Source organism: Stylophora pistillata, chromosome 7 (assembly GCF_964205215.1).
Source record: "Stylophora pistillata chromosome 7, jaStyPist1.2, whole genome shotgun sequence".
NCBI classification, from domain to species: domain Eukaryota; kingdom Metazoa; phylum Cnidaria; class Anthozoa; order Scleractinia; family Pocilloporidae; genus Stylophora; species Stylophora pistillata.
In genome coordinates this window covers 29,758,258-29,778,448 of record NC_142525.1, presented here as the reverse complement: position 1 = coordinate 29,778,448, position 20,191 = coordinate 29,758,258, and the positions used below count along the sequence as shown (strand labels likewise).

General features: G+C 40.5%; 2 pseudogenes; both read right to left on the bottom strand.

Annotated features, from left to right (window-relative positions):
• Window positions 1-6,786: 6,786 nt before the first annotated feature.
• Window positions 6,787-10,548, bottom strand: LOC111320777 (uncharacterized; annotated as a pseudogene).
• Window positions 10,549-14,837: 4,289 nt separating this feature from the next.
• LOC148727401 (uncharacterized) lies at window positions 14,838-17,508 on the bottom strand (annotated as a pseudogene).
• Window positions 17,509-20,191: the final 2,683 nt, after the last annotated feature.

Here is a 20,191-nt window from a genome sequence, read left to right as displayed (position 1 = left end):
TTCGGAAAAAATTTTGATAACGCTTCCTTCAAATATTACTGCCAAAAATTGTAAAACAGCATCTCGTGCAAAAAAATGGAATAGTTATCGGGCCAAATTTTCTTCAGAAAAATAACGAGTCCAGAAAATCCTTTCCTCCTGTTTTCGTTGCTATAAATGATTTTGACTCAAAAATGTTCAACTCCTAGACCAATTTAATTTAGACTTCATTTCTTTGCACGAGATGATGTGTGGAAGGTCCTACCGAAAAAGCATCAGGGCAAGCTATGAAGCATACTTTGAGAAATATTTAGTTTATCTCCAAAATTGTAATACATTTTTCAACTCCAAGTTAATTTACAAATTAAATCATTATTTGTAAGCCTATAGCTTGCTTTGACGCTTTTTTCCGAAATAAAAGATCGTTCAAGCCACCAGTTTTCGAATGTAACACAGGACACAAGTTGGAAAAGTAACGAAAATGTTTACCAGACTATGAGCAGATTCCTTTATTCGAAAATTCTCATTCTGATAAACTTTAAATGAGAAACCAGCGTTTTGAATTATTGGAGTATACTCTTTGAATTTAGCTACAAGAGCCGAGACATTTCACGATTAGGCTACAAATTTTCCAATAGTAATCTTGTGAAGAAATTTGACAGAATAAGTTTTAAAATTGAAGCGAACTCTTTAAATTTGATTCTAGCCTTACAGGCTTAGACATTTAACAATTAGGCTCCAAGCTTCATTACTAGATTCGTGAAGTTATTTGAAAAATGAAATAGTTAACAACTATTCACCGAAGTGGAGGTGGTTAGTGGTGGATATTTACCGAGCCGCTTCGCGGCTCGGTAAATATCCACCGCTAACCACCGACACTGAGGTGAATAGTTGTTTTAGTATATACTAAAACAGTGAGATAATATACACCACCGTCGTTAATTTGAGTGATTTCTTCGCTTGTCACGGATGCAAACCGGGACGCCATTTTTTCTCGAGTTGCTCGGAGGTAAAGAGCAAAGGATATTCGGAGTTTGACTAGCCAATCAGAGCGCGCCTTCAACGCTATCCATTGTTTTAGTATATACTAATATCAATTATTGGAGCTGAGACTCGAGTTCGACTCAAGCCAAAAACGGATTACAACATTTAAAAGAAAGCCTGGACTCCAAGTTGTTGTTGTTGTTTTTTATTATTATTTGCGACGATTTTGTTTTTAGAGATTTTGTCGTTAAACACTTTCAATTTCTGTTTTATTGTAATTGATTACACACCGAATTTGAAGATAAAAAGGTTTTCGTTTGGCTGATCATTTTTTCTTTTATGTATTCCTGTGTTACACCCAGCGCTTGCTAAAAAAAAGCTCTTCCCTCCACTTACAATAAGAATTAAATAAACTAACTACGATATATTTTAAAACCAGATACCTGGTTCAAAGGTTAATAAGTGATCCTTTCTGCGAATGTGACCATGCAATAAGTTTCGTGGAATTTTTTGTATAAACCAGCAAAATGACAACCGTCGCGGAAAGAAAAATGGACTAGCTTTTCAAAGTGAATATAATAACAAGAATAACTAATTTTTTTCTCCATAAACTTTAATTTGAATTTAATGAATATCTATTTTTGGTTCGCGCTTCGGTCTCGTAAAATTAACTTGCACTCTGTGCAAACTCCAATTCTAAATATTCAACTCTGATATGTGTAAAATTCCTTGAATTGTCATAAAACACGTCATCTGTGTAAGAAACAACGAAACATGACAACTGCCGTTTTGATTTGGGGAACTATCAAATTCTCTAGTTTTTTTCTGCCGAATTCCAACGTTTGCCAGGAAAAGTAAATGTGTTTTATCAAAATTTCAAATCGTCATTAGCAATGAGAATGCTATTTTCCTGCTCGCGTGAGACAATTTTGATCTTTCATGAAAAATAATCTTCTCAAATAGACGTATTTTTGGTTCAATTGTCAAAACATTGGCTAGTATGTTCACGTTGATTTTCGTCCAATCTGTAAACTATTTTTAACGTCTCCTTAATTTCTATTGAATAAACTCTTCTCGAAATATGAAAATCTCTATTTCTTCGTCGTAAAAAGAAGTCAAATTAAACTGGTTTATACACAATTTTAACTTTATCAGTTTCTCGAAAGAACTCGTGACCAAGCATTAGAGTTTTAAATCATATATTTCTCCCAAACAGAAATCGAACTCAGTTGATGGCACAAAGTAACGGATATAACTAAGATGGCACTGTACTAAATTCTTGCTTCGTGTATGGAAAACAAATCCTTCCCTTTTTGAACAAAATTCTAGTTTAATAAAGTCCATGCCGATAATGAATTTCCAATGAATCAATATGTTTACAGCCAACTTTTTCTCTCGTAATCAATTGTGAAACACGATCGTTCGGGTGCCGGAGTAGCTCTCTGCCTGAAAGGTTTGTTGTCGAAACTAGTGTCTGGCCTTGGCACAAGTAGTCAGAGTTAAGGCCGACCATTTAACTTTTGAGGGGGGGGGGGGGGAGTGGGTGATTTCTGGTCATCGAGAAATTTTTTTTTTCTAGCAATCTGCTGTGCAGGATATTTTTTTCCGTTTTCTTGTTACATTTTTTCTGTTACATTTGGGCTGCATGCAATTTTTCTCTTCCAACAAGCGTTTGCAGTTGTGTGACATCAAATAGGTTCTACCTGTGTTACTAATTGTTAAACAAACCAAAAAAAAAAAAAAACCAGCGATCAGAGCTTCGAAATGAATAATTTATGTGTCAGCATTCCGTGACCAGGCGGGATTATATCAGTTTCCAGTTGCCCCTGTCTTTAATTCGAGGAACGAGATTATCTGACATAAATTACAACAAATTAGAGCTGGTACTTCAAATGAATCAAATGATCGCTCAAGGTCTGCATAACAATCAGTAACACAACAAACTATTCCAAAAATGGTGGCTAATTGAGCACTATTTATTTACCATGTAATCAGGGTTTTTCATTCCGAGACAATTGGTGAAAGAACGAAGACTTCGTATAATAATTTGAAATCTAAGGGGCCACCATTTTTGCTAGTATATTACTAAATAATTTCAAAGTTCTTATCTTTGCGGTATCCACTGAAAATTAAGTTATTCCAGTGTCTTTTCTTGACCAGAATCTTTGTTCTTCCATCCCTCTAACAATATTTTTCCTGAAAGTAGAAAATATGAAGGTGATTAGGGAATGCTCACTCGCCATGAAAACGAAAACAAAAAAATTAAAATTCAGCACAACTGTTTTGCTCTTTGACCTCTTTGACACAATGATAGAAAAAGGGAAAACATCGAAACTATCTAAAACGTTTCACAATTAATGAGGCGAAGGCCACTGAATAGAAGAAACATCAAACCTCCACGTGGCGGCATTCAAATACAAAATGAAGACACCGCGGATAGATTAAGCGAGCAAAACATTTTTGAAAACATATTATACGATCATAAGTTCTGCTTTTCTCGAAGCCATCACCCCAATTCAGTCGAATTTCGAGTCGAAGAGCTTCCTAGACCGAGCAACCGATTCGTGTTACGTCTTTGAACTTGAGGTAGTACGACTCGTTCAGATCTGTGAGGGTGCTTAGAGCGATATCTTCGAAAGGCAGTCCTCAGCTGCTGTTTTTTTCTCATAAAGAGCTTTCCTTGCTCTTCTTTACGGATTCAGAGTATTCTTCTTCCCAGAACGCAACGTTATATTTAGCACATCTTCACTCCACGACGGACAGCGTGGTTTGCAGAAAATTCTACACTTCTGATGAATATGGATTAACTGCCGCAGCCAATAATCGGCTTCTACGTCACAGATTTGGTGCGAAGTTCTGTTTGCACGCTCAGCCAGCTAATCAAGAATCAAGCTTAATAAAAAGCATTGTGAAGGAAGAATTGGCATATGACAAGCGGAAACAGGTACTGAATTTTACGAACTACTATGTGATCAGGAAATTACTCTGACACTCGAAAAGAGCTACGATGAAAGACTGGTATCATCAAAAGTAGTGGATCTTACTGGTAAATAAAGAAATGTAAAATTGCGAAAATGAATGCCGGACTAATTGATTGTAATTCTCTTACGAAGGGAACGTAACAAAAAGAACGCAAAGGTAATAACAACGCAGTGGAATTTACCAGAGAAGGAAATAAACAGGAAGAAATTAACGGAATTGTTACTCTCTCATGTAGGAAAAAAACACGATTAAAAGATTCAAAGTAGGTAAAATGAATTAAAAGCGCTGCCATTCTATCACACAAGCAGAAAGCAACATATGCTCTGAGTTATTTCTTGCTAAGTGACTAGCCGCACCACACATTGAGCTGCAGTAGTTAACAGTTATCTCTGGTAAAAGGTAAAAAAAGAAAAAAAGAGAAAAATAAATTTCAAAGGTTGTGGAGGAGGAGGATCATTCGTTCTGGCTCGAAAGTGGGAGCAAGTAAAAAAAAAAAAAAATTCCGACTCCCCATAAGGAATCGAACATCGAACTTTCGGACGCGCTCACATGTTCTACAACGGTGCCACAGAGACACCACGATAAACTAACGCCAACACGAGATCCTAATCTGACATGCGTCCTGCACAGCTACGAGAAGTAATTTCGAAAGCGTCATATGTGTGGACAGAATAAGACAGAGACAAGACGCATAAAAATCTCTCCCTATCACTTCTCTATCTTTCTTATTTGGGAGGTTGCACAATTTTATCGGTAACCCGCCTCCCGATTAGCTCAATGGATAGAGCACTGAACTATTGTGCGGGAGGTCGAGGGTTCGAGCCCCGGCCAGACCAACACTCAGGGTCTTAAAATAACTGAGAAGAATATGCTACCTTTCTATATCATCAAGATATAGAAAGATATCGTCTTCTCGGATAGGGACGAATAAATGGAGGTTCCGGGGTTAGGGGCAGGAGACGTTAATTTCCCACGCACGAGATTACTGTGTGATGGATGTCCTCCCCTGGGGTGGGATGGGTGGGTAACAGGACCCCCGTTGATACCAGTGTTTACTACACTAAAGGGGCTACCTGTATAAATATAGATGTCTACTTCTACTTCTACCCTAGAGAGAGCGATGTATGCCCTAACCTACAGCCGATTTAAAAAAAATCCATTCACCCAGTTGCCTCGTCTAACACGACGAATTGCGGTGTCACATCAGGCTTTGGAGCAGGCGCCATTTTTGTGTTTTTAGGCATAGCAGAGGAAAACGCGAGACGAATGTGAAAAGAGAACGAAGGGCCACACTTGCCCAAGAGGGGGATTGCGAAGGAAAAATCTCCTCTTGTAGGTATCTAGCCTTGCTTGCTTTCGTCCACTTGCCAAAAAAACTAAAAGATCAAGCGATAAATCAAGCCTGAGTGTTTCCAGGGAAATTTCCCCGTAGAACGTGCAACCTGGGGATTTTCAGAGGGGCGGAAGTTCTTTTATAAATGGGGGAGGGGGAGGGGCAGTGATCTTTGTTTTTCTCTGCCTCGTTTACTTCTTAATTCTATTCTATGAGCTTTTAAAGACTTGGAAAGACGAAGGAAAATGCCTTTAAGGCTAAGCATGCAACAAAGTTACTTTGTTTTAATGAAAAGAATCTAATTCTGTGGTATCAGTGACATCCAACAAAATTGCTTGACCGTATTTGTTACTTGATCAACTTGCCATTATAACATCTATGAAAGGTAGAATCTGAGCCCCACGTAGTAGCTCCTACTATACACGAAATCGGTACGTTACAATGATAGGTTAGCTCTGCTGATGACAGCAGCACGTGTGCTGTGGGGCTCGTAAACTAAACGAGCAAACCTACGAATACATCTATACAGTTGTCACATCTCCAGACACTTTCGTCCGTTTCAGTGGCTCGTTGCCAAAAGCTAACAGGTAGCTCGAAATGCCAGCTTTACAGTCAAACTAAGAGAAGCGTACCCTTCAGGATTACATTAATGATTTGATTATTTGAATATTGAACCCGCTAATCGTTTCAGGAGCGCAATAACGAATTGAATATTTGAACATGGAACCCGCCAACCGTTTCAAGAATGTAAAAATGGATTGATTATTTGAATATTGAACCCGATAGCCGTATTCGTTTTGAAAAGGCGCAGATTATTGTTCAAATCAGAAGTCCATTTCTGATTGGATTATGCGAACACGTGACGATGGATCGGAACTATTTTAACATGGCGTCAGACATGGGGGGAAAGGTGAGTTCGAGTGTTGTGTAGAACTTCTTGTAAATGTTGTAAATGGAATGTTATCGAAAGTTTTTTCGCATATTTACATCTTGACGAACTTGTAGAAATTCTTGTGTGTATTCATGGTCGAAAAAAATAGTTTACGGGCGAAGCCATCGCAAGACTTTTTTTATTTCGTTAATATTTGCGATCGACTGTTTTCGCAGTGTTTTTACAGTGCAGTTTGTTCATTTTCAGGATTCCTCGTCAAATAGAACAATCTTATTTGACTTCAGAAATGGACTTCTAATTTGAACAATGATCCGCGCCTTTTTTAAAACGGATACGGCTATCGGGTTCAGTATTCAAATAATCAATTCATTTTTGCATTCGTGAAACGGTTAGCGGGTTCAATAATCAAATAATCAATTCATTATTGCATTCTTGAAACGACTGGCGGGTTCAATATCCAAATGATCAATTCATTAATGCAATCTTGGGGGGTACGCTTCACTTAGTTTCACTGTAAATTCTTTGCGGTGGTGAATTTACGTTATCAACTCAGTTGGTAAAACCAAAATTGTTCAAAACTAATGGCTACTCCGCGCGTACGTAACTGTTCCATGGAAAGATTTTTTCAGTTACTGCTTATCAACGTGACGTAGTTACCTTATTACTTTAGAAAAAGCTAAGACGAATACTCAGGTTTGATTTACGCATGTCAGTCAGATGGCTTACTTTTCGAAGTTTGATTTTTCAAACTCCAATGTTATGTCATCTCCAATGAGTACGAACGGAGCCCACTCAGAGACCTTTGTAAAGCCGTTATTCCTCATCCACTTCATGGCCTGTTGAAGAGAATCACTGGCACTTTCTTCACGCACAAGGTGTTCATAGAAACAATTCATGAGCTGTTCTGTTGCTGTGTCTGATATAGCCCACAGTGCAACCAACACTGACCGAGCACCGGATCTTAAGAATGCTCGAGCAATTTCAATGATTCCCTCGGCTTTGATCTCTCCACTTCCACTATGACAGGAGCTGAGCACAACCAGTTTAGCTCTGACTTTAACTTCTGATATCTCAGCCATCGTCAATAGATAATCTTCTTCTTGTGGGGTGATATCAGGATTGTCACGAGTACGGATGGGAGAAAGAGCGATTTCTCCTCTTTCGGCATCGCCATGTGCAGCAAAGTGTATCAGGCTCACTGATGCTATCTTCTTCATTACCGCCTGCTTCGTCGCTTGCTCTCCTAATAAAGGTTCTACGCCCACCAGTCGTCCAACCATCTTTGCTTCCTTTCTTGTGCATGGCAATGAGCTGATGTGCTGAATACCTCCCTTGTACATGACCCAGTCAACTGTGGGATCACCCACGATCAGTGCGTCAGTCCGACTGTGATAATCCACTGGACTATCTTGAATTAGCTTGAGTGTCGTCAATGAAGGAACTATACGGATCTGATGAGACTCCGATAAGTATTTGCCCTCCTTATCACTCAGGGCAGCAAATGGAATTTTATATAAGCTGCCATGAGGTACACTGATGACTTCAGGCTCCTCGAGTAAGTCAGCCACAGGGGCGATGAAGAATTTGTAGCAAAAGGATGAAAAATTGATATTTTCTTCTGTGATTTCTTCGTCGTCTTCCTCCAGAAGTCGCAATGTTGTGGTGTTCTCTTGCTTGGGTGAAATTGATTGCGGCTCACCGACGTTCAAAGATCGATCTTCGCAATATTTACTGTGCTGGCAAAACACCAATCTGCCGGAAACTCAAATTAGCTAAAAATTGGCTGACAGTTAAGCCTCTGGCAAATTCCAACTCGGTTGGTATCTGTTTGAAATGAATGCCTCCATTTGCTTTCAACACCCATAAATGCACAAAATTTTGAAAATATGAAATGTACAGACAAGCACAGTTTGCTTCCGCTCTCATTATGTTTTCAATTCCAGACCACGACTGTGGATCAGCAGAGATTTGCGTTTCAACAGAGTACTTTGCTGCCATCAAATCTGCCAGACCTCTTGCTCGTCCCAGCTCTTCAACATAAAGAGCACCACAAGGATTTCCATGGACTGTGAGCAATACACTGAACATCGTGTAAGGAATTGCACCACTATCCTCCAAAAACGATGTTTTAAACCGATCATTCACCCCAAGAAGCACGCGCAGCATTTCATATTTTTCAATACACTGATGGAGGTAAAGAAACGAATCTTGGATTCTGTTTTGAGAAAGTTTAAGCTGTGCATATATAAGAAGCATTTTCATCTCAGTTGCAGCACATCCAATATCTCTTGATATGGACAATCCCTTTTCCAAATATTCTTTAGCAACTTCATAATCACCGAGGGATGTAAAAATGCATCCTAGATCTAAGTAATCGAATATTTGCCCTTCTCTGTCACCAATTTCAATTCTGATAGCGAGTGCGTTTTTGTGATAATCACCTGCTTTGACATTGTCGCCAAGCGAGGCATACACAGTTCCTAAGTTTCCATAACAAAATGCCTCTCCTTTCCTGTCACCAATTTCACTTCTAATTGCAAGTGCCTTTTCTTGATATTCTATGGTCTCGACGTATTCCCCAAGCGAGTAAAACACTGTTCCTAAGTTCCCATAGTCGGTTGCTTCTCCTGCTTTGTGGCCAATTTCACTTCTGATGCTAAGTGCTTTTTCGTGATATTCTTTAGCCTTGGCGTACTCTCCAAGTGAGCTAAACACAGTTCCTAAGTTTCCGTAACAAAATGCTTCTCCATTTCTGTCACCAATTTCAATTCTTATGGCCAATGCTTTTTCTTGATACTCTATAGCCTTGATGTACTCACCAAGTGAGCTGAAAATAGCTCCTAAGTTTCCATAACTTGTTGCTTCACCTGACCGGTCACCAGTTTCAGTTACAATGGCGATTGCATCCTGAATGTATTCTTTAGCCTTGAAATTTTCACCAAGCGAGATAAAAGTAGCTCCGAGACTTCCGTAATATCTTGATTCTCCTCCTCTATCACCAATTTCCATGCTGATTGCTAGTGCTTTTTCGAAACATTGTTTAGCTTTGACGTTGTCGGCGAGCGAGTTAAATAAAGTTCCTGGGTTTCCGTAAGTCTTTGCTTCACCTGATCTGTCATCAATTTCAATCCTAATGGCAAGTGCTTTTTGGAGATATCCTTCAGCTTTAGCGTAATCACCAAGCGAGTTAAACACAGTTCCTAAGTTTCCGTAAACTGATGCTTCTCCTCTCCTGTCGCCAATATCAGTTGTGATCGCGAGTGCTCTGTATAAATAATTTTTCGCCTCAACGTATTCACCAAGCGAATGAAACACTCTCCCTAAGTTTACGCAATCTGATGCTTCTCCTCTTCTGTCACAAATTTCAATCCTGATTGCAAGGGCTTTCTGGAGATATTACCGTGCTTTTAAGTAGTCACCAAGAGAGAGAGAGACACCGTTCCAAAGTTTGGGTAAGCTGTTGCTTCTCCTCCTTTGTCGCCAATATCACTTCTGATCGCGAGTACTTTTTTGAAATATTTTTTTGCTTCCAAGTATTCACCGTGCGAATGAAACACAGTTCCTAAGTTTCCGTAATCTGATGCTTCTCCTCTTCTGTCACCAATTTCAACTCTGATTGCAATGGCCTTCTGGAGATATTCTCGTGCTCTGACGTAGTCGCCAAGAGAGGTGTACACCGTTCCTAAGTTTCCGAAATCTACTCCTTGGCCTGCTCTATTGCCAATTTCGATATTAATTGCCAGTGCTTTTTCGATGTACTCTATTGCTTTGACGTGTTCGCCAAGAAAATGAAACACAGTTCCTAAATTTCCATAATCTGTTGCTTCTCCTTTTCTGTCACCAATTTCAATTCTGATTCCAAGCGCTTTTTCTTGATATTCTTCGGCCTTGTTGTAGTCACTAATTGACCATAACACAGTAGCCAAATTTCCGTAGGCTGTTGCTTCACCTGATTTGTCGCCGATTTGAATCATGACAGCAAGTGCTTTTTCTTGATATTCTTTAGCTTTGACGTACTCACCAAGCGACTCAAAGACAGTTCCTAAGTTTCCGTAATTTGATGCTTCTCCTCTTCTGTCACCGATTTCAACTCTGATGGTAATGGCTTTTTCGAAACACTCTTTAGCCTTGACAAAGTCACCAAGCAAACAATTCGAATTTGCTATGCTTTCGTAATGTGCTGCTTCCCTGCCTCTGTCATTAATTTCAATTTTCATCGCTTATGGCTGGTCTTCGGGCTCAAGGTATCTACTAATCGACGCACCCGCAGTTCGTAAATTACTCAACCCAGATGCATTTTCATTTCTGTGACCAATTTCAATTCTGATTGAAAGGGCTTTTTCGTGAAATTCTTTAGCCTCGAAGTATTCACCAAGCGAATTACATACAATTCCTAACTTTCTTTTGTGATGCTTCTCCTCTTTTGTCGCCAGTTTCAGTTCTGATAGCAACTGCTTTTAAAAGATACTCTTTGGCCTTGATGCCACCAAAACACCGTTCCTTGGTTTCCACAATCTGATGCTTCACCCACTCTGTCGCCAGTTTCAATTCTGATCGCTAGGGACTTTTTAAGATGTTCTTTAGCCTTGACATATTCACCTAGCCAAAAAAATGCAGCTCCTAGCATTCCAGCAATTGTTGCTTCTCCTTTTTTATCTCCAGTTTCCCTAATCCGAGCAAGTCCTTTCTCGTAACATTCTTTAGCCTTGAGGTATTCCCCTCGCGACCGATGCATAGTTCCTAAGAATCCGTAACGTGATGACAACCCTTCTCTGTCGCTGATATCAATGTTGATCGCAAGTGCTTTTTCGATGTACTCTTTAGCCTTATTGTAGTCGCCAAGGGACCAAACCACCGTTGCTAGGTTTGCGTGACCTGGGGCTTCTCCCTCTCTGTTGCCCATTTCAATCCTGATGGCAACTGCTTTTGCGAGATAATCTTTTGCCTTGACGAGGTCACCAAGCGACCTGCACACAACTCCAAGGGTTTCGTAATTCTTTGCTTCACCATCTCTGTCGCCAGTTTTAATTCTGATTCCAAGTGCTTTTTCTAGATATTCCTTCGCCTTGGCGTATTCACTGAGCGAATAAAACACCGTACTTAAATTTTCGTAAATTGTTGCTTACCCTGATTCGTCGCCAACCTCAATCAGGATGGCGAGTGCTTTCTGTAAGCACTCCTGTGCTTGAACTTGGTCGCCAAGCGAGCTGAACACAGTACCCAGGTTTCCACAATCTGTTGCTTCTCCTTTTCGGTCGCCAATTTCAATTTTGATCTCAAGTGCTTTTTGGAGACATGCTTTAGCTCTGACATAGTCACAGAGCGACCTATGCGTCATTCCTAAATTTGCGTAATCTGCTGATTCACCGGCTCTATCGCCGATTTCAATTCTGATCGCAAGTGCTTTTTCGGTGTGCTCTTTAGCCTCGACATATTTATGAAGGAAAAAACACGCATTTCCCAAGTTTCGATAACACAATGCTTCTCCTTCTTTGTCGCCAATTTCAGTTGCGATGGAAAGCGCTTTTTCTTAATATTCTTTAGCCTCGGCGTGTTCTCCAAGGAACCTGCACACAGTTCCTAAATTTACGTAGTACGTAGCTTTGTCGCCAATTTCAGTTGCGATGGGTAGAGCCTTTTCGTAATATTCTTTAGCTTCGCTGTATTCTCCAAGGAAGCTGCAAACAGTTCCTAAATTTACGTAGTACGTAGCTTTGTTGCCAATTTCAGTCAAGATGGGAAGAGCTTTTTTGTAATATTCTTTAGCCTCGGCGTATTCTCCAAGTGAGCTGCATACGGTTCCTAAATTTAAGTAGTACATTGCTTTACCTTCTAAGTCGCCGGTTTCAATATTGATCGCAAGAGCTTTTACGAGATAATCTTTAGCCTTGACGAGGTCACCAAGCGAGCTACACACAACTCCAAGGGTTTCGTAATTCTTTACTTCACCATATCTGTCGCCAGTTTTAATTCTGATTCTAAGTGCTTTTTCTAGATATTCCTTCGCCTTGGCGTATTCACTGAGCGAATAAAACAACGCACTCAAGTTTTCGCAAACTTCTGCTTCCCCTGATTCGTCGTCAACTTCATTCAGGAGGGCGAGTGCTTTCTGTAAGCACTCCTGTGCTTGGACTTGGTCGCCAAGCAAGCTGAACACAGTACCCAGGTCTGCACAATCTGTTGCTTCCCATTTTCGGTCGCCAATTTCAATTTTGATCTCAAGTGCTTTTTGGAGACTTGCTTTAGCCCTGACATATTCACAGAGCGACGTATGCATCATTCCTAAGATTGCGTAATCTGATTCACCTGCTCTATCGCCAATTTCAATTCTGATCACAAGTGCTTTTTCGGCGTGCTCTTTAGCCTCGACATATTTATGGAGGAAAAAACACGCAGTTCCCAAGTTTCGATAACACAATGCTTCTCCTTCTTTGTCGCCAATTTCAGTTGCGACGGTAAGAGCTTTTTCGATATATTCTTTGGCCTCGGCGTATTCTCCAAGTGAGCTGCACGCAGTTCCTAAATTTACGTAGTACGTACCTTTACTTTCTAAGTCGCCAGTTTCAGTATTGATCGCAAGAGCTTTTTCGAAATATTCTTTAGCCTTAGCGTACTCACCACGAGAGGAGCACACCATTGCTAACTCCTCGTACTCTGACGCTTCCCTGGCTCTCTCGTCGGGTGCTATCTCGGTATACGAGTCTTCCGAAGAATCTTCGGGTCTCAAGCAGCATACGCACATCATGATAATAATTTTGCTGGTAACAGAGGAGGTTACTTATCCCCATGGATATGGCGAATTCCTTCAAGGTTCATTTTGTGCTGGCGGGGATCTGGCAGATAAAATTGTAATTCAAACCAAATTACGGGTAAGAGGAATTGGCGACTGATTTTAACGTTGGTGAAAGACATCGTCGATTATACACGATTACTATTTTATTGCTAAGAACTGATGATCCCTTCAATGAATGAGGTGATGGTAAAACTTTAACATTTGACTTTCAAAACACACCCCTACACCCACATGGACGTGAAGGGCTGGAAAGGAACATGGCACGTTGAAGTGGATCAAATCCATAGTTTACGTGCAAGTAAACTTGAAGGCAAGTAGCCTGCAGTTATCAACTTTGTAGTTTCTCGAAAAGTTTGTGAACCATTCGCCTCCTGCTCGTATTATACAAACCATTCTCATGTTATCCCAACATCCCGCATGGGTTGTTAGGCCGGTAAACCGATGGAATGTGCGGCCTTTTACTTAACTAATCACTCCCGAACCGCAACTCAACACACGCAAAAAGCGATATTTTCCTGTATGGTTTGTATCCATTGTACATATTTACTTCTTAAATGGCGGATGGACGTTAATATGGCTTCACAAATACACAACTCCTTTACACTTTTCTATTTTGGGCGTGACGTTAGTGAAGAGCTTTTCGTTGAAATTGTTTTTACCGCGGTTACCTTCTCGATTGCTTCCGCTCAAGTAGAAAAGTAAAAAAGGATGACAATCACAGCCCCTCCTAGGGACCTATCTTTATTTATCACCTGGCCTGGGTGGGGAGGGGGGCAATCAATTCTCGTTAGTTCCCCCTTTATTCTCTGTTAGCGACGACTGATCCTCCTCCGTTTCCCTCAATAACCACGTGATCCCCACTAAATGCTCCACCTCCCTCCCCTCCCAGATGATACATAATGACTAGTTCCAATGCAAGGAACCCTGAAGCCCCATGTAACCTATATGCATTAGGTGTAATTCGTGAATATATGGAGAGATTTGTGCGCTCCAGCTGATTGGCTGAGCATTTATTTATATCTTCTCATAATCTACAGCGCAGTCACTCCGTCGGAAACGATTATACGAAACTTCACTGAAGTAGCTAACACCAAAATAACCAAACGTGCAATTACTGATATCTCTACAGAAGAAAATGAGATGAAATACGATGACTCTGATAAACAATTTCAAGTTTATCATTTGTCTCAAGCTGAATGAAATCGAATAAATCCCATCGGCTTTTCTCTCGAATAAATTTTTTCTTTACCTGCGATGAACATTTGTTTTAATAGTACGGGACACAATTAGAAAAAGTTTAGTTTTAGTTTTTGTGCATTGATTCATCGGTTGATCGGTTGATATGATTCATTACCACCACGTAAGGACAAACCACATATCAATTCCTTTTCTCGTTTGAACAATATATACTACCCCATTTCTTTAAGGGAATCACTCTGCCGATACCATACGGTTTGCGCCGCGAAACGGCATGGCATGATCACAGATGCAATCGGTTGCGACAGACAACTACCCATGTATTTTTCATACATTGTCCTTTTACGATGTAATGAAAGAGTAAAACATGATCACAGATGTGGAGACAAATCAAACACCGATTTAAGGCAAAATCGTAGTAATCAAAGAATCTAAACCTTAAACCCAAAGAGTGACCAGCATCTAATTTCTCCTTACAATATCACCTCCGCATCAAACAAAAAATACGCAGAATTTCACGTCGACAAACAATTGGTTTAAGCAACTTCTATGAACAAAAAAGATTAAACCGTGTTTAACAAAACAGTTTAAAACATTTTTAAGTTTCGGTTTGAATGCTCGTACTTACCAACATGTTAACTTCGTGGTAATTCCTTTCGAAAGTGAAACTGCAGAAAACTAACCAAACCATTTGGTACTTATCCCAATATTCTCAAACTTACGTCAATCAACCTTGACTGAGGGTCTCAATGGGGTGCTGGCTTTTACGGTTATCGGCTAAAATGTTGGCTCTTTTACGGCTATCGGTTAATTTTTTACAGTTACGGTTAACAAAAAAGTTAAAAATTAATTTCTTTGGTTCCAAAAGGTTAAATATTAATAAGCCTGTGTTTTTTTAATCTTTAAAGCAAAATAAAGATGTTATGGTCATCTGAGGCTTAAATGAGCTATTCTTTTGAAAAAATTTAATATTTGATAAATCATACCACTTCTAATATTATTTTACGAATAGGACTGTGAACTACGAAAAAGGATTCAATACAAGGCCATACACAACTTAACTTACGTCATGCATTCTTACATTTACTTGTAGGAGTGGTGACCTGTTTGTCCTTATATGGTGTTATATGCCTGTTAAATTGTCTCAAAATATAGCCATCCTTGACGCCTCAAAATCCTTCAATGTACAGTCTAGCTTGTCTCGGGTACCTTTTTTTGCCTAGACACCAAACCGTGTCCACACCTTGACTTGCCTTCCGGACCTTGTTACTACTGGCTTACTGATGACAAGATCCTCTGAGTAACTATCCGTATCAACATCGCTAATTTCAGAATCGCTTTCGTACTCCTCCACCTGGTTGAAATCAGCAGCAGACGCGAGCTTCACTCGCGGAATGTTGGAATCGCTTATGAAACTTAATGACAGATCGGAGACTAGAGGATTGACCTCAGAGGAGGCAGGGAGGGTTCTGTCGTCTTGGTCATCGGGAAATCGTACCTTTGGAGTAACATCCGGCTTTGGCTTGGCGTACGCTGCTGGGGGCAAGGCTCCTGTCTTGTCTTTCGTCGTTTCACTCCTCACAGTTCTTTGCCTCACTGGACGGTAATTCTCCAACCATTCCTTAATTACTTCTTCATCCTTTTTCGATAGCCCCACAGAAAGAAGTGGAGTCATAAACTGCACTTCCTTGAATGACATTCCCGTTTGGGGCACTGTGTAGTAGAAAGATGGATGAGTATAGTATTTAGCCCCCCATTTAGTTATTCGCTTTAAAGATTCCTTCGATATCGTACCAAAGTCCATTGGATATTGAAGGGTGCTAAATGTCTCATGTTTAAAATGCGATACCGCATGTAGGTTCTCTACTTGAGTTGCTAGTAAAGTTCGCCAGTCAATGCTATCTTTGTACTCTGGGCTGACATTTGTGATATTTCTGAAGAGGTTGTTTACACCATTCAACAAGAGCTCGACAGAATCTTACGTCTTTTTAGACACAATTCCCTGCGGACCATTCGTTTCTGAATCTTCTTTGAGGTGATTTGTTTCTTTTACATTTCTTACCGTAGATTTGATGTAGTCGTTTGCCTTCTCAACATTCTTGCTTACCTCCTCTGGCGTAATTGTCTGAGAAGTACTACCTTTACAACCTATGCCAAAGCTGTCATATAAAATGCCCAGGTGACTTAAAAAGTTCGTTGTTCCCGACAAACCAGTAATCAGCTTGATTTTCCCTGCTGTCGCATCCGTTGTGAAAAGCGTATCTGCAACACTACATATTCCATGCACTTGGACAAAGCTGCAACTTTTCTCAGTTCCGTCCTGTTCTCCTTCACGTCCATCTCCGGCAAGAGCATCAACTTTTTTGGTCAACGGATTGTAACGCTTGACTTGACGAGCCTCAATGTCTTTGAAGACTAGTGTGTCATTAAATTTTGCTACTTTCTTGTTCTTCTTGCAACTGTTTGTCATGTTCTCAAGAATAGTCATGACCTCGCCGGTTTCCATGCTAAGACAATAAAGACCACCGTTACATTGGCCACTTTTTGCCGCTGTGAAGTAAACATGTGGAGCATTAGAGACTGTCATGGATTCCAGGCGATAAGCACCCTCTGGATATCTTACGAGTTTCCTCGATTTGCCTTTTATGGTGACTCCATCTCTTTCTAGCTGAATCTGATAGATGGCTCGGTGACCATCATCAGCGCACAATAGTATGTCATCACTAACCATACATAAAGCTGCAGGCTTTGAAAGCAGCACATTAGTTTGCAAAACAAATTTCGTCACCTTGGCTTCTAGCTGGCCTAAGTGCTGAGAAAGGCGCTTGCGTAAGGTTGGAACGGTTCCATCCAGGGAGAGGTTGTAGTTTCCCAGTATTCTCTCCAGATCAGCACGTGAACGTAGAGAGTTGGGTTCTAGTCTAACGTTCCCTTCAATGTCTTTAAATCTTACGCACGCGTTACCACGCTCTGCCATAAAGGCTACACCTCTACTGAGGCATGGATCTCTCCGCCCATTTTGAAGCTCTTTTACATTTGCTGGTTGGTGAAGTCTTATCTTGAGTAATCGAGAGCAACAGGAAACAAAATCGTAATCAAGTGCCAAAACACTACCAAGAGGTCCAGGAGAGATAGCAACAGGATGACAACAAAGACCTTGTTGATTTGAGGTCCAAAATCTATACTTCTTTGGAACAAGCGTGTGTACCACAAGTGCCACCTTTCTTAATACTTTTACCACCTCAGGTCTGGTTAGTCGTACTATTGGCTCGACTGCCATCCTATCTTATTTCTGACGCATTCTAAGGTCAGCAATTTTCTCAAAGGTTTGCGGACATCACAATCTGTTGAGTCTCTCAACGTGCAGATCAATACGAGATTAGACATTTCAAAAAAATGTCAGTGATGACACTTTGATAAACCAGACACACGTTTATCGACGTGCTATGGGGAGAGAGCAGTGAGCTGAAAAAGGAAAACAAACGTTGAAAAAATACGTCCCGTTGAAGCATTGTTAATAACGATCACGGTGATGCTTATTCTTCTTATTCAATTAAATCACGAGCACTTTTTTGTCTTTCGTATGATCTTTGAAAGATGGGTTAACGCCTGTTTAACTGCCGCTATGATGAGAGCGAGAAATCGACGTCAGCGAAGATTACTTCGAGCGCCATATGCCTGGTCAGTTCCGCGACCAGTCGAGTCGTTCTCTGTTTACTGACAAGCGATGGTAGTTACCGCTGTAATAGCTATTGTTTAGCCCGAGTTTTCCGAAATCTACCTGCTCCACCCAAGCACTACAGTGTCTTTGATGTTTTGCCCGGTTTTCAAAGTTTTTGCGAACTGGAAAAGTTAGGGTCGCATTAGGCAATGTGCCCCGATGACAGATTTTTACACCAAAGTCACCACATTCACACCAAACTTTGCCAAGTGCGACCCATGCCTTAGTGATCAACAGTAATCGTTTTGCAAACAGTGACATCTCTGCTAGTTGCTTTACTCAGGAATTTCAAGCTCGCGATCTCCTGAAAATAACAAATATGAATCCTCAGAAAGAAAACCAGTCTTTCGCTATCGAAACAATTAGCTCCCCAAACATGTGGGGAGCTAATTTAGTTTCTGCAATCCGCAAGATAAAAGACCCGCAAAAATTTCTTGCCACGCGGCAAGTCACGTACAAAATTCATAACTTTAAGAGTTCAGCTCGCTTTCACTATCTGAGTCAAGCAACAGGGGTAGTTCCAAATCTAGCTGCTGCTGGGTCGATAAAGAATAATTTTCTATCTTGCCGCTGATTTTGGCGAAGCGCTAAAGTTTAAGGTCAAATTGCCCAAGACCGAACTTCCTGGCTTGCTCGTTAAGACCAAGAAAGTCAATAACGTTTCTTGAACGCTGAAAGTGTCCGATGCTCTTCTTGGACTTTGAGTCTTGCCTTGTACCTTTCGCTTGGCCTTTCCTCACCCGTTCGATAAAAACTAACAACAGCTTTCAATACCGACATCGTTCAACTCACGTGCACACTGGGTGAAGAATTTGGAGATCTTAAAACAAAAAGCTGTCAACTTGTCCTACAAAACGCAGGCCAAGTGAGGTCAAGGGAGACTACCGGGGGGTCCTTGAAACGAGCTTGGCCTGTAAACGTATGAACCACATGTACGACATGTACGGAGTCAAACTCAGCAAAATAAGAAATGAAACAGGTCATAAGTAAGTTTAGCACCTTCCTTAAAATTAAGAAATTTAGGGAACAATTTTTTTTACGGTTATCTCTTTTGACCCCATTTACGGCTAACGGTTAAAATTTTTCAATTTTTACGGCTATCGACTAAATTTTTGGCCATTTTACGCCTATCGGTTAACCCCATTAAGACCCTCTCGACTCAGCACCTTTAATCATTTTAAGATACACTTGTCTTGGATGAAGAAAACAAGGCTTCTTTGTTTTTGTTTTGATAACCGTAGCAACGCTAGATTCTATCTTTATAATTAATAAATAATGAAGAATTAGTATGGAAGCGATATTGTAGCCGCTTCCGTTCATTTGCTACAAAATAAAGCTCGAGTATTAGCTTAATTCCAATTTATGCCTGGTGAATTTGAAGAGAACGATTTCCGTATTGAAACATCATAAAAGGTTTCCTTCCACACCAGAAAACGAATCAATGTTTTCCGTTCAAAACACGAGAAAGATCGATGGCAGAGTCAGTTAGATGCACCCTTGAGCTTAGGGATGTCAAGCCAGAACTAAGATTTATCACTCTCGAGGCGTAAGTAGGGACCTTCAGCAGTCAGAACGGCAACACCAAGGAAAACGTCGATTAAAAAATGAATTTCTACTTTTAATCAGAATTTCGAAAATGGCTGCATGCGTTTACCATCTCATACGGCGCCACAAATTAACCTCAACATAACGTATAAAAGTAGCGTCGAGTTCCAAATGAAAATTAAAATAATTTGCCGTCGCGGTTTCGGTTCGCAGACGACGCAAATTTTGGGGATTTCACGTTGTTTTGCAAGGACGGCCAAGAGATGTACTAAGTTTTAAAATGCATGTGCTTAGCTATTGTTCTGCCAATTAGATCGTTTGTTTTTCATGTCCTCGTTGCCGTCGCCGTCGTGGTTTGCTTAAGGGCCCTGCTAGCTACGTGACGACGTCAGCATTTTCAAAAAGTTCGAAATGTTTTCCGACCAATATTCCTCGCAAATTCGGCGTTTTAGCTTAAACCACTTTTAAAAAGCGGTTCCAGAACGTCCCGTTTTCACTGGACAACCTATGCAAATTAGTGTTAACAGAACATCTAATCTCAACAATAAAGTTGCGTTTTAAAATTTATCCGAGCGAGCCCATCGAATGCGATGCAGCGCCACACACTCTTGCATAAAAGCACTATTTAAAAAATCTCCGTTTGAGTCCCTCAGGCCAATAATTTCCAGTTTTGTCCTCCCATTTAGTCGATAAGTACATACACACCATCTTTCCTCCGAAGTTTCATCTCCTCCGAGGGTTGAGATTAAAAGGGAAACCACGCAA